At 40.0% G+C, this 12,809-nt stretch overlaps 1 pseudogene; it reads right to left on the reverse strand.

Moving 5' to 3' along the window:
• Nucleotides 1-8,259: 8,259 nt before the first annotated feature.
• LOC112065829 (programmed cell death protein 10-like) lies at nucleotides 8,260-9,841 on the reverse strand (annotated as a pseudogene).
• Nucleotides 9,842-12,809: the final 2,968 nt, after the last annotated feature.

A 12,809-nucleotide genomic window follows, 5' to 3' on the forward strand; every position in this document is an offset into this window, starting at 1 on the left:
GCAAAAAACAGTGATTCTGGTTAGTTACTAACACTGTAAATGGAGTAAAAATGATTTAAAACTCAAATAATTAGCCTGCAATGTTTATGTGTCTATTTGCATTATTCTCACATCATAAATGGAGATTTACTGTGCATTTGACATTCCAAATTTAAATATGAATATTATTGGTACCATCATCTTTTGAATGTATATATGTCAGCATCTCTCCCACTACTCATTAACATATGAAATCTAGAGTGGACAGTGTATCTAAGAGGAATGAATAGTAAATCATGTTCATACTCGTGAAATATAATTAGCAAATTCTGTCCAGCGTCGTCTTTGAAATCAGGATTAGTAATTTGGAGCCAGACGATTTGCCTTCAGGCTATCAGTTATCAGGGTTATATGTATGTTTGAGAGATTTATGTAAGTCTGTTGAATCACAGCCTACATTTTCATCAAGAACCCAGAACTGGGCTTCCCTGGTGGCGCAGTGGCTGAGCGTCCGCCTGCCGATGCAGGGGACGCGGGTTCGTGCCCCGGTCCGGGAGGATCCCACGTGCCGCGGAGCGGCTGGGCCTGTGAGCTGTGTCCGCTGCACCTGTGCGTCTGGAGCCTGCGCTCCGCAACGGGAGAGGCCACAACCGTGCCTCCCACGTCCGAGCGGCTGGGCCTGTGAGCCGTGTCCGCTGCACCTGTGCGTCTGGAGCCTGCGCTCCGCAACGGGAGAGGCCACAACCGTGAGAGGCCCGCGTACTGCAAAAAAAAAAAAAGAACCCAGAACTCAGAAAAAAATTTGTAAATGAACATATTTCTTTCAACATATATTCTTGACCTGTTACATATAATTTAGTGGATACCTAAAGCGTTGTATGTTAAAAGATAATTTGAATACAGAGATTTTAGAAGTAATCTTTCATTTAAAAAATGCTTAAGGCAATCTGAAAGTACTAAGCATTGATGAGGAATATATTTTACATCAGTATGTTTGAGAGTTTCAAACAAGTGTAATTTAAAAGGCACAGCCCCTTCCAATGTTTCTGTCTCACTTAAGAGTGGGTGAGGGTAAGAAGCACTTGAGAAAGTCACACACCAGGGACACACACCTCTAAAGATTCAGATTTAAGAGGAAAATTATACAGTGCTTCCCCCCTACACCTTAACACCACACAAAGAGCGCTCCAGTGAAATAACGGTGAATTATGGCTGTAAAAGCTACATGACCCAGTCTCTATTTGGGAAGGACTTCTCAGAGAAGCCCCAGACAACAAGGCAAAACCAAGGACACTTGGGGTATTTGAAGCTCCCACACCTACAGATAAACAAACATGAAACATAGCACAGAACGAATCCTCACACTAGGGCCTATTTACCCAGTTACCATTGCCCCCAAATCATGTCCGGCTTTAAAGAAAAATTATCAGCCAAGCTAAAAGGCAAAAGAAAACGCAGTCAGAAGAGACAGAGCAACAAGCAGAACAGGACTCCGATATGATACAGGTTTTGGAATTACAGGAAATTAACAAAACTCTGATTAATAGAGTCTGATCTCTAATGGAAAAAAGCAAACTATATACAGGAATAAGTGTGTAATGTACGCAGAGAGGTGAAAACTCTAAGAAAGAACCCAAGGAAAATGCTCAGAAAAAAAAAGCCACCACTGTGAACTAAAAAATGCCTTTGACCCTCTCATCAACAGGATGAGCAGGGCCAAGGAAGATTCAGTGACCTTCGAAGATCGTTCAATAGGCCATTTATTCCCTTAACTAAGTAAGTTCATGCATTCTGACAGTCTCCCTTCCAGTGATTGTTAAAAGGCTAGGAAGTACATATGTGATCTCTAAAGTGTTCCCTTTCTGACTCTCTCTCTCTCCCTCTGGTTCTTTCACAGGCCAACAGCTGTAAAGACTCCTTCTTCCCTTCCCTTTTACAAATCCACCCCTCTCCCTGTGTGCTCTCCCTGACCCAGGACACGTGGGCTCTGGTGCACGGGCAGTCTTCCTACTTGGAAACACAGGAAATAGTCATGTTTCCAGCTACACACCTCTCCCTCTGTTTCTGTTTTCTTCCTGGAGTTGATTACCTTCATCAGCCAGAAATCTCCTAGGGATCAGCTGCAGCAGAGTTCACAAGACCTACTGCCTAACTGGGAGCTGTGAATACACACAGCCAATATATCTCAGATGATATTTATTTGATTCCTTTTAAAAATATACTTTTCTGAGGCTCAGAGTCAGCTTTGAATTCTCTATTGCACCCTTTTCTATTTTCTAGTTACAGAAGCATTATTTGAGAGAAGCCGACGGAATGAATTGAGTCAATAATCCAGTGAATCAGAAAGGAAGCACTGAATATTTGTCCACTCTTCTGAATACATCAAATGTCATGGAAAGGGCAAAGGTGAATCTCACATGATCAAGCTCTCTCTCAAGGCTTGCTTCTGTTTGCTGCTTATCAAGCCATGGAATCCTAAAGGAATACTTTGACTCTTTTGTACTTGGTGTTCATAATTGAACAAAAACTTCCTTTGAACTTTCTATCACAGGCAGATCTTTTCCATACTTCAGAAATTCTGTTTTTAAATCAATCTCGGGTTCACAAAAAGAATAATTTACAAAACTGTGAAACAAAATGAAACTCGGTAAAAACGCCTAAGTCAGGAAAAGGACAGGATGTGAATAGATGATGCAAGGTAGACATTTCTAGAGAAACGGGCAGGGAATAGAGTTAATGAAGAATCCTTTTTAAAGAAAATATATTGGGAATACAGTACTTTACACAGAGTGCACTTAAATTACAATTTTTAGCATGATGCTTCAACGTCCATCCATGTTGTTGCAAATGGCAGGGTCTCATTCTTTTTTGTTTGTTTGTTTTGTTGGTTTTTTTTTTTTGCGGTACGCGGGCCTCTCACTGCTGCGGCCTCTCCCGTTGCGGAGCACAGGCTCCGGACGCGCAGGCCCAGCGGCCACGGCTCACGGGCCCAGCCTCTCCGCGGCATGTGGGATCCTCCCGGACCGGGGCACGAACCCGCGTCCCCCGCATCAGCAGGCGGAACCTCAACCACTGCGCCACCAGGGAAGCCCTCATTCTTTTATTTTTATGGCTGAGTAATATTTATTGAATATATACACCACATCTTCTTTATCAGTTCATCCACTGATAGACACTTAAGTTGTTCCTATAGCTTGGCTATAAGTAATGCTGCAGTGAACATAGGGGTGCCTGTATCATTTCGAATTAGTGTTTTCATGTTCTTTGGATAAATACCCAGAAGTGGAATAGCTGGGCCATATGTTAGTTAGTTCTGTTCTTAACTTTTTGAGGAATCTCCATACCTATGTTCCATAGTGGCTGCACCAATGTATAATTCTACCAACAGTGCACGAGGGCTCCCTTTTCTCCACTTCCTCTCCAACATTTATTTCTTGTCTTTTTGATAATAGCCATCCTAGCAGGCGTGAGGTGATATCTCATTATAGTTTTGATTTACATTCTCCCTAATACTTAGTGATGTTGAACATCTTTTCATGGGCTTGTTGGACATTTCTATGTCTTCTTTGGAAAAATGTCGATTTAGGCCCATTTTTTAATCAGATTTTTTGTCACATTCCTATGAATAGTCTTTGCATATAAGGAAAACTGTACTCTTCATCTATCGTATGACTTGCAAATATTTTCTCTTTTCCCCTTGTTTTAAACTCGACTTACGGTAACTTTCATGTTACAAGCATTTGTAATTATTAGTAGCTGTATTTGTCTTACTTTTCCTTTGTGGTTACATATATTTCCCAGGGAAGACGCCTCCTGTCCCAATATCATAACAAAACTATTTTCTATGATTTTTCCAATGGTTTTATTGTTTTTAGAAGCTTTTTTGGCCTGGATTTGATCATTTACAACCTCAGGAAAACAAGTTCTGCATAAAGAACTGTATAAATGGATCATTTATGACCTGAGCACCCAGGTATCGCTCATTCTGACCACTGGTAGAGCCGAGCAGAGGGCGATGACTCTTTTTTTTTTTGCGGTACGCGGGCCTCTCACTGTTGTGGCCTCTCCCGCTGCGGAGCACAGGCTCCGGACGCGCAGGCTCAGCGGCCGTGGCTCACGGGCCCAGCCGCTCCGCGGCACGTGGGATCCTCCCGGACCGGGGCGCGAACCCGCGTCCCCTGCATCGGCAGGCGGACTCTCAACCACTGCGCCACCAGGGAAGCCCAAAGGCGATGACTCTTGAAAGGCATCCGTTCTTCAGCTCCAGGACCCGTGGGAGAGGCGTGCAGATATGCTGGCCATAAAGTGAATGCCACTGTCCCCCTGTGAGACGTGAGCATGGCGGAGGGTGCCCTGGTAGACGCGGTCGCTCTACAGCATCGGGCAGCTACCGGCTTCTTCACGGTGCACAGCGCATGGAACAGCTGTGCTCCGTCACCTGGAGACATCACGTCCGTACCTGTGAGGGGAGGACGGAGATGAAGCCCGTGACACTCGTGCCCCATAACGGTGAACAGCTGCTTCTGTGCAGCGATGAAAGCCGGGCCTGGTCTCCTCTCTGCTCTGCTACTTCGATGCATCAATCACAGTCTCAGACTCTCTAAAATCTGCTCCATTATTCCCTGGAATAAGTCAAGGGCATATGTCTTTTACATGACTGGAAACCCGAATCATCAGCATCGGATCACAGTCTCGTACGCCAAGCTCCCAAGATGCTGAGTAGCCTCTCAAAGCTACAGGGTGTTTGCCTTACAATTTCTGTTGAGCTCAAGAAAGTTTGAAAAAACAATGACAAAGATTCAGATAAACTCATCCACCATGTGATGTTACTAAAACTTATGTGTGTAAAAACTTTGTTCTAAACGAGCATACGTTAAAGCTTCTTTATCAGCAGTTGAATTAACATTTCAAAATTTAACTTTCAGTCCTTGGAAAGCAAAATCTAGATGTCCTGGGAGAAAAGTCTCTCTAGAAGGATGCTTGCTTTTTTTCATTATTAACCTTTTATTCTTTCATATTTTTGACCATAATCCAGGAAATAGGCGTAGTTTACAAAGATGATCTCTACTGAAGTATTGAAGTTTTGTAACACTATAAATTAAAAATTGCGAAATTAACAGATTCCCTGAAGGCAAAGTGCACATTTAGAATAAATGACCATGTTGGACTCTAGCTAGGTGCTAGTATTCTCTTTGAGTGCTGCAGAAGAGGTAATTTAATACATGGGTCTGTGGTGCTATAGGTTCAATAAATATTTGCCCAGTTGAAATTAAACAATTTATTTGCTGTATTTACTTTCTGAAATCAAATTCTTTATTTAAGAAATTATTATGTGCGCTTAGCTCTACAAGGAGACTAAATGCTTGTAAAATGCAAACAGGTAAAGCCATCAGGCTCTCTACCATTTCACTAGGTTCCCTAATGCCCGTGCCTGAACATCTCCTATCTTATTCCTGGGGCTGGCAAATCCAGAAGGGAAAATATCGCAGTATAAATGGGGCAGTCCATAACTATTAAGACATTTAAAATCAAGGGCAAATAATAAAGTGGCCGCTCAGCTCATTCTATATCATTTAATTTTAGTTCCAGCTGCTGACACCAGGAAATTAAAGATACATGTGTCTTCGACAGCATGGATTACAGTGAAGACAAGGGCACTTTGGATGGATAAAACCAAGAAAAATAAGACAACTCTCACAGTGCCTCTCGAGAAACTTTGAGTGTCTAATTTGTGCAAGAGGCTCTCTTGGGCTGTCTCTGGGAGAAGGAGATTCACGGAATAATATTTAGCCACCAAGAGCTTAATAGAGGAGCTGAACAAACATACTGGAAATAATCATAAAAATGTGAGTGAAGATTATCATGGGAAATGGTAGTTCTGACGGATGGACACGGTGACTGCGTAGGACAGGGAAGAGAGGTGGTCCTTCACTTCCCAGAATGCAATGACCAGTATCCTCACATGTGACCCAAGTAATGGATAGCTATTCCTTTAAAGGGTTAAACTCATAAGGATACACACAAAGTTCATAAGGACACAGAAATAATGAATGAAAGGGTTGATATTTCTTCTAAACACACGTTTGTGCTCATAATTATTTAAAATTAAACACCTCTTGACAAGCACTTTACATTATATACTCATTTCCATTTTTTAAAAATATCAACAAAATCAGGTTCTTCATATAATTTTCAATGCATATGCTTACATTTAATTAACAGCTTTACACACATATCTAAGGAGTATTAAGCATATGTGTACACAAACTAAATATATATTTTTAATTTACTTGCTTCTAGAACCTAAGCTTGCGTGAACTTATTTTCTACAATGTCTTAAAATAAAAATTAAATCACAAAGTGTTATAAAAAATGCTACCATACTCTTGCTTTAAACATAGATATTGGGGCTTCCCTGGTGGTACAGTGGTTGAGAATCCGCCTGCCAATGCAGGGGACACAGGTTCGAGCCCCGGTCCGGGAAGATCCCACGTGCTGCGGAGCAACTAAGCCTTTGCGCCACAACTACCGAGCCTGCGCTCTAGAGCCCGCGAGCCACAACCGCTGAAGCCCGCGCGCCTAGAGCCCATGCTCCGCAACAAGAGGAGCCACCGCAATGAGAAGCCCTCACACTGCAACGAAGAGCAGCCCCCGCTCGCCGCAACTAGAGAAAGCCCACGCGCCGAAACGAAGACCCAACGCAGCCAAAAATAAATAAATTTATTCAAAAAACCACAGATACTCACACCAAACATTTATGTATCAAAGCCAATGATTGGAAGAGGAGAAGGGCATTAAAGAAGAGAAAAAATAGCGTCAATGGATTTCTAAATTTTTAACCTTTTCTGAGGAAAAATGGTCAAAAGCAAATAAATAAAAAACCCAGATATGGGCAGTTTGTAGACTCTCTTTTGACAAATGCTTCCAGTTTTGTTTTGTTTTATTCACCATGACTCCAGAGTTTCTCCCATGCAATTTATCTTAGACGCGTAAGATGTGGCCATGGCAACCTGTTTTTGGTAATGAAATGTGAACAGAGGTATTTGTATAGCATCTATTTTCTCTCCAGTTTTAAAGTCAGGCCAGTTCTCCTGAAAATTCTTTTTCCTCCATCCTTTGGGAGTTAAATCTGGATGTGAATCCAAGCATCTTGGATCCCAGCAAGGAAATCACCCAAAAAATAATGAAAGGAAAAGTGGAAAGAATCTGACCAAGAGTGATCCATGTATTCGAGCTGCCTGTCTGCTCTGGGGCATATCCTAACTCCAAACTCTCATTACAGAGAGAAATAAACATTCATCTTTTTAAAGACACTCTTGGGATCTCTTTATTTTAGCAACATAGTCTATAACCTTGTCAGTGAATCTTCCTGTCTGCAGGAATATTGTTCTTATCTCATTTTACACCTTCAACAGATTAAATCTGTTATCCTCAGGCTTCACGATATGGATAACTTCCCCAAGCATTTATTCCTTGCTCCTACATTAGGTTGTGGTTGGTGAACTCCAAGGTATCTTATTATAGAATTTTAAAACTCTTTAATAGATAGAGTAATAGACAGATTTTCTTATTATTCTTTTCCAGTTTTGACTGATTATCTTTCTTAAACACATGTAAACTATTTATTAAATATCACCAAGTATTGTTAAATACATTATCTCACCACATATCATGTTCGAGTTAAAACGTCAGAAACAGGGCTTCCCTGGTGGCGCAGTGGTTAAGAATCCACCTGCTGATGCAGGGGATGCGGGTTCGAGCCCTGGTCCGGGAAGATCCCACATGCCGCGGAGCAACTAAGCCCTTGCGCCACAACTACTGAGCCTGCGCTCTAGAGCCTGCGAACCACAGCTACTGAGCCTGCATGCTACAACTACTGAAACCCACGCACCTAGAGCCCATGCTCTGCAACAAGAGAAGCCACCACGAGGAGAAGCCCGTGCACCGCAGAGAAGAGCAGCCCCCGCTCCCTGCAACTAGAGAAAGCCTGTGTGCAGCAACGAAGACCCAATGCAGCCAAAAGTAAATAAATTTTTAAAAATGTCAGAAACGAAAGCCAATATTTACAACTGTTTTAAAGAATGTTATACAGTGACACATTAAGGTATAAGTTCTGTTGGCTTATAATTCTTAAAAGGATGATAATAGCAAAAGCGATGCAAAATTCTCAGTGTGAGATTATGATTAAGCTACATTTTACAAAGATACAGTATAAAAGGGTAAAAATCCCATTCACATCCTCAGTTAGATCTTTTCAGAAAGGACTGATCATTTTTAGAGTCAAACATTTACAGATAAAGGCAGTTGAATATGGCCAGTGAGAAGTGCATCTCTTAACATGTATGACTTTGAGTCCACAGTTTTGAAGGTCTGAAGCATCAAGTTTGTTTCATGAATTAGTTAGTGGGCACTTATGAACAGTTTTATAGCCTTGCCACCTTTAAAATATATTTTCAGAGTATCACTGAAATTTTTTAGTTTTATAATGATTTTTTTTTCTTTCTTTCTTTTCTTTTCTTTTTATTATTATTTTTTTTGGTGATCCAGCACTCTGTGCCTCTGGCATGGATATTTCTTGAAGACATTCACTGTATCAAGAAGTTCCTTTCTTGCACTTTTTATATGCTTGTCTGCAGAAACATCTCTCTGTTGTTGCTCTCAGCTGCAGTCTTAGATAATTTGTTTGTGCCTTTTCATGTAGGTCCTGCAATTCTAGCACTGGTAGTTCAGTCGTATCCTTTTCTACATCAGCTGCCATACACAGAAGGGTTTCTGTGAAGTTAACTTCTACACTTTTTTTCCCTAAAATTTTCACCACACTCTGTTTCTAAGCTTCAGACACACTGACTTTGGGAGAGATGTATATGGCGAGGCGGGAGCATGGAGCTTCCCTGCCCTCTCTAGGTACACCTCCTCCCAGAACTTCAGTGTATTAGCTAATGTGGAAGCTCTGGTTATCTTTTACTAGAGTGAAAAAGAAAAAAAGATAGAGAAAGGGATGTAGCTAAATTTTCACTGAGGTGAAACTGACAGTCTTAAACATATGTGCTACTTTCAAGTGGAGATTAGCTGAGAAATGCAAAGCTAGTTCAAAATTTGACAATCCATTAGTGTAATTCACGTATTAACCAATTAAATAAGGAAAAACACATGTGGAGGGTGTCTTTTCATGGTTTCATAGTTCATTTTTTTAGGGTTGACTAATATGACATGGTCTGTACCCCAGTTTATTTAGTCATTTGCCTACCGAGGGACATGAGAGTGGCTTCCAAATTTTGGCCATTATGAATAAAGCTTATAAACATATGGGTGCGTGTTTTTGTGTGGATGTAAGTTTTCAAATCCTTTGGCTGAATACCAAGTTTCTTTAACGTTTTGTTTTGGAATAATCATAGATTAATCAGAATTTTTAAAAAATGTACGTATCGATCCCATGTAAGCTTCATCCAAGTAGTCTGGCCCTATAGTTTTTGCTCTTAAGAATTTTACTGTCTCAAATATGCAACCTAGAAATGCCTAAACTATTTAAATGTTAAATAAAGAAATAACTGAATGAAGTAGAAAATGAAACAGAAAAATATTGCAAGGTATTATAATGATTGTCAAGAACCGTGAAGGCTCTGAGATTTACCTGAACGTCAGCTCTCAATCTCATGACTGTCGGCAGAAGACGGGAGACGCCCAGGTATGTGCTGGTGGTTAGTTTATTAGTCTCAGTGATGGCAACAGGCAGAAGTTTCATGCGTCTGGTACTGGATTCCTGACCTTCAGTTCCCATGGAGCTGTGAAAAGAGGGCCGGCTGATACATGACCAGGGCTGCCTCACCACAGAGAAGTCCAGAGCTGTAAGGACAGTAGGCATTCCTGAAAAGGGCTTCAGTGGATGCTGTTATCTTATCATACTGAGTAGTAAGCATGCCTGCCCTCTGCTCTGGGGGGAGCCATTATCTCTATTTCCCAAGGCTGAGAGCAAAAATGTTATTTGCTATTTAGGGAGCCACTAGTTCTACTGTCCAAGGCACTTGGCTAGAAAAGCATCCTTGCTAATATAACTCAGAAAAAGAGGCAGCCAGTGCCTCACTTGCAAGATGTGTGAATCACGGGAGACATAGGGGAAAATTTTCTCCAAAAAATGATCTGAGCAAGAGGGAAGCATTTTATATCTAAAAATAAGTCAATAAGAAAAAGTTGGTGGGTGTAATTAGGTAATAATTTGAGACATACACATGTCAAACAACAGGCAAATGGCATCTCAAATAATAGGCAAATGTTAAATTGGAAAACAATATAAAATAATTATAAACACTACAAAATAAATTTTAATATTGTATATTAATGTACATGCAAGACCATATGTAATAAATCAATGGACAAATTGCAAAAAATGCTATAGGCTTAAATGGATACTTTAAAAAATAATCAGTGAGTATTTGAAAAGAAACTTCAACCGTTTTAGTTATTAAATCAATAAGCCAATAATACCACAACTCAGTTCTCTTCCTATGGATATATATGGCTAAAAGTCATGAAAATTGATAGAATATTTCTGTGGGACTTTCATTAAATATGTACGAAGCATTTCAAATTATTTATACCTTTGTTTTTTAATTTATTTTTTATTTAAAAAATTTTTTTAACATCTTTATTGGAGTATAATTGCTTTACAAGGGTGTGTTAGTTTCTGCTTTATAACAAAGTGAATCAGTTATACATATACATATGTTCCCATATCTCTTCCCTCTTGCGTCTCCCTCCCTCCCACCCTCCCTATCCCAGCCCTCTAGGTGGTCACAAAGCACCGAGCTGATCTCCTTGTGCTATGCGGCTGCTTCCTACTAGCTATCTATTTTACATTTGGTAGTGTGTACATGTCCATGCCACTCTCTCACTTCATCCCGGCTTCCCCTTCCCCGTGTCCTCAAGTCCATTCTCTACGTCCACATCTTTATTCCTGTCCTGCCTGTAGGTTCGTCAGAACCTTTTTTTTTTTTAGATTCTATATGTATGTGTTAGCATACAGTATTTATTTTTCTCTTTCTGACTTACTTCACTCTGTATGACAGACTCTAGGTCCATCCACCTCACTACAAATAACTCCATTTCTTTTTATGGCTGAGTAATATTCCATTGTATATATGTGCCACATCTTCTTTATCCACTCATCTGTAAATGGACACTTAAGTTGCTTCCATAACCTGGCTATTGTAAATAGAACTGCTCAAATTATTTATACCTTTGATCTTATAATTCTACTTTCAGGAATTTGTCCAGCTCTGTTATAAGAAATCTTTATATATGTGGATCCATAGTAAGTGAATTTAAAGAGGTTGGTATTTCAATTGGTATCAATCCAGGTGGGAAATAATATAATTGTTTTAAAATAATAGACAGATAAAAGGATACCTCAGCCATCAAAAGATATTTGTATAAGAAATATGAAATGAGAAGAAAAAATATCCTCAGTATATTTTCTTTTTTCAAATTTACTTTTTTATACAGCAGGTTCTTATTAGTTATCTATTTTATCCACATCAGTGTATACATGTCAATCCCAATCGCCCAATTCATCCCCCCCCCATGCCCCCCCACAGCTTTCCCCCCTTGGTGTCCATATATTCGTTCTCTACATCTGTGTCTCTGTCTCTGCCTTATAAACCGGTTCATCTGTACCATTTTTCTAGATTCCACATATGTGCGTTAACATACAATATTTGTTTTTCTCCTCTGTACAACAGTCTCTAGGTCCCTCAATGTCTGTACAAATGACTCAGTTTCGTTCCTTTTTATGGCTGAGTAATATTCCATTGTGTATATGTACCACATCTTCTTTATCCATTCATCTGTTGATGGGCATTTAGGTTGCTTTCATGACCTGGCTATTGTAAATAGTGCTGCAATGAACATTGGGGTGCTTGTGTCTTTTTGAATTATGGTTTTCTCTGGGTATATGCCCAGTAGTGGGATTGCTGGGTCATATGGTAATTCTATTTTTAGTTTTTTAAGGAACCTCCATACTGTTCTCCATAGTGGCTATATCAATTTACATTCCCACCAACAGTGCAAGAGGGTTCCCTTTTTCTCCACACCCTCTCCAGCATTTATTGTTTGTAGATTTTTTGATGATGGCCATTCTGACTGGTGTGAGGTGATACCTCATTGAAGTTTTGATTTGCAGTTCTTTAATGATTAGTGATGTTGAGAAGCTTTTCATGTGACTCTTGGCCATCTGTATGTCTTCTTTGGAGAAATGTCTATTTAGGTCTTCTGCCCATTTTTTGATTGGGTTGTTAGCTTTTTAAGTATAGAGCTGCATGAGCTCTGTATATATTTTGGAGATTAATCCTTTGTCAGTTGCTTCATTTGCAACTATTTTCTCCCATTCTGAGGGTTGTCTTTTTGTCTTGTTTATAGTTTCTTTTGCTGTGCAAAATCCTTTAAGTTTCATTAAGTCCCGTTTGTTTATTTTTGTTTTTATTTCCATTACTCTAGGAGGTGGGTCAAAAAAGATCTTGCCATAATTTATGTCAAAGACTGTTCTTCCTATGTTTTCCTCTAAGAGTTTTATAATGTCTGGTCTTACATTTAGGTCTTTAATCCATTTTGAGTTTATTTTTTTGTATGGTGTTAGGGAGTGTCCTAATTTCATTCTTTTACGTGTAGCTGTCCAGTTTTCTCAGCACCACTTATTGAAAAGACTGTCTTTTCTCCATTGTATATCCTTGCCTCCTTTGTATAGATTAGTTGACCATAGGTGTGTGGGTTTATCTCTGGGCTTTCTATCCTCTTCCATTGATCTATATTTCTGTTTTTGTGCCAGTACCGTACTGTCT

This window comes from Physeter macrocephalus, chromosome 15 (genome assembly GCF_002837175.3).
Source record: "Physeter macrocephalus isolate SW-GA chromosome 15, ASM283717v5, whole genome shotgun sequence".
Taxonomy (NCBI): domain Eukaryota; kingdom Metazoa; phylum Chordata; class Mammalia; order Artiodactyla; family Physeteridae; genus Physeter; species Physeter macrocephalus.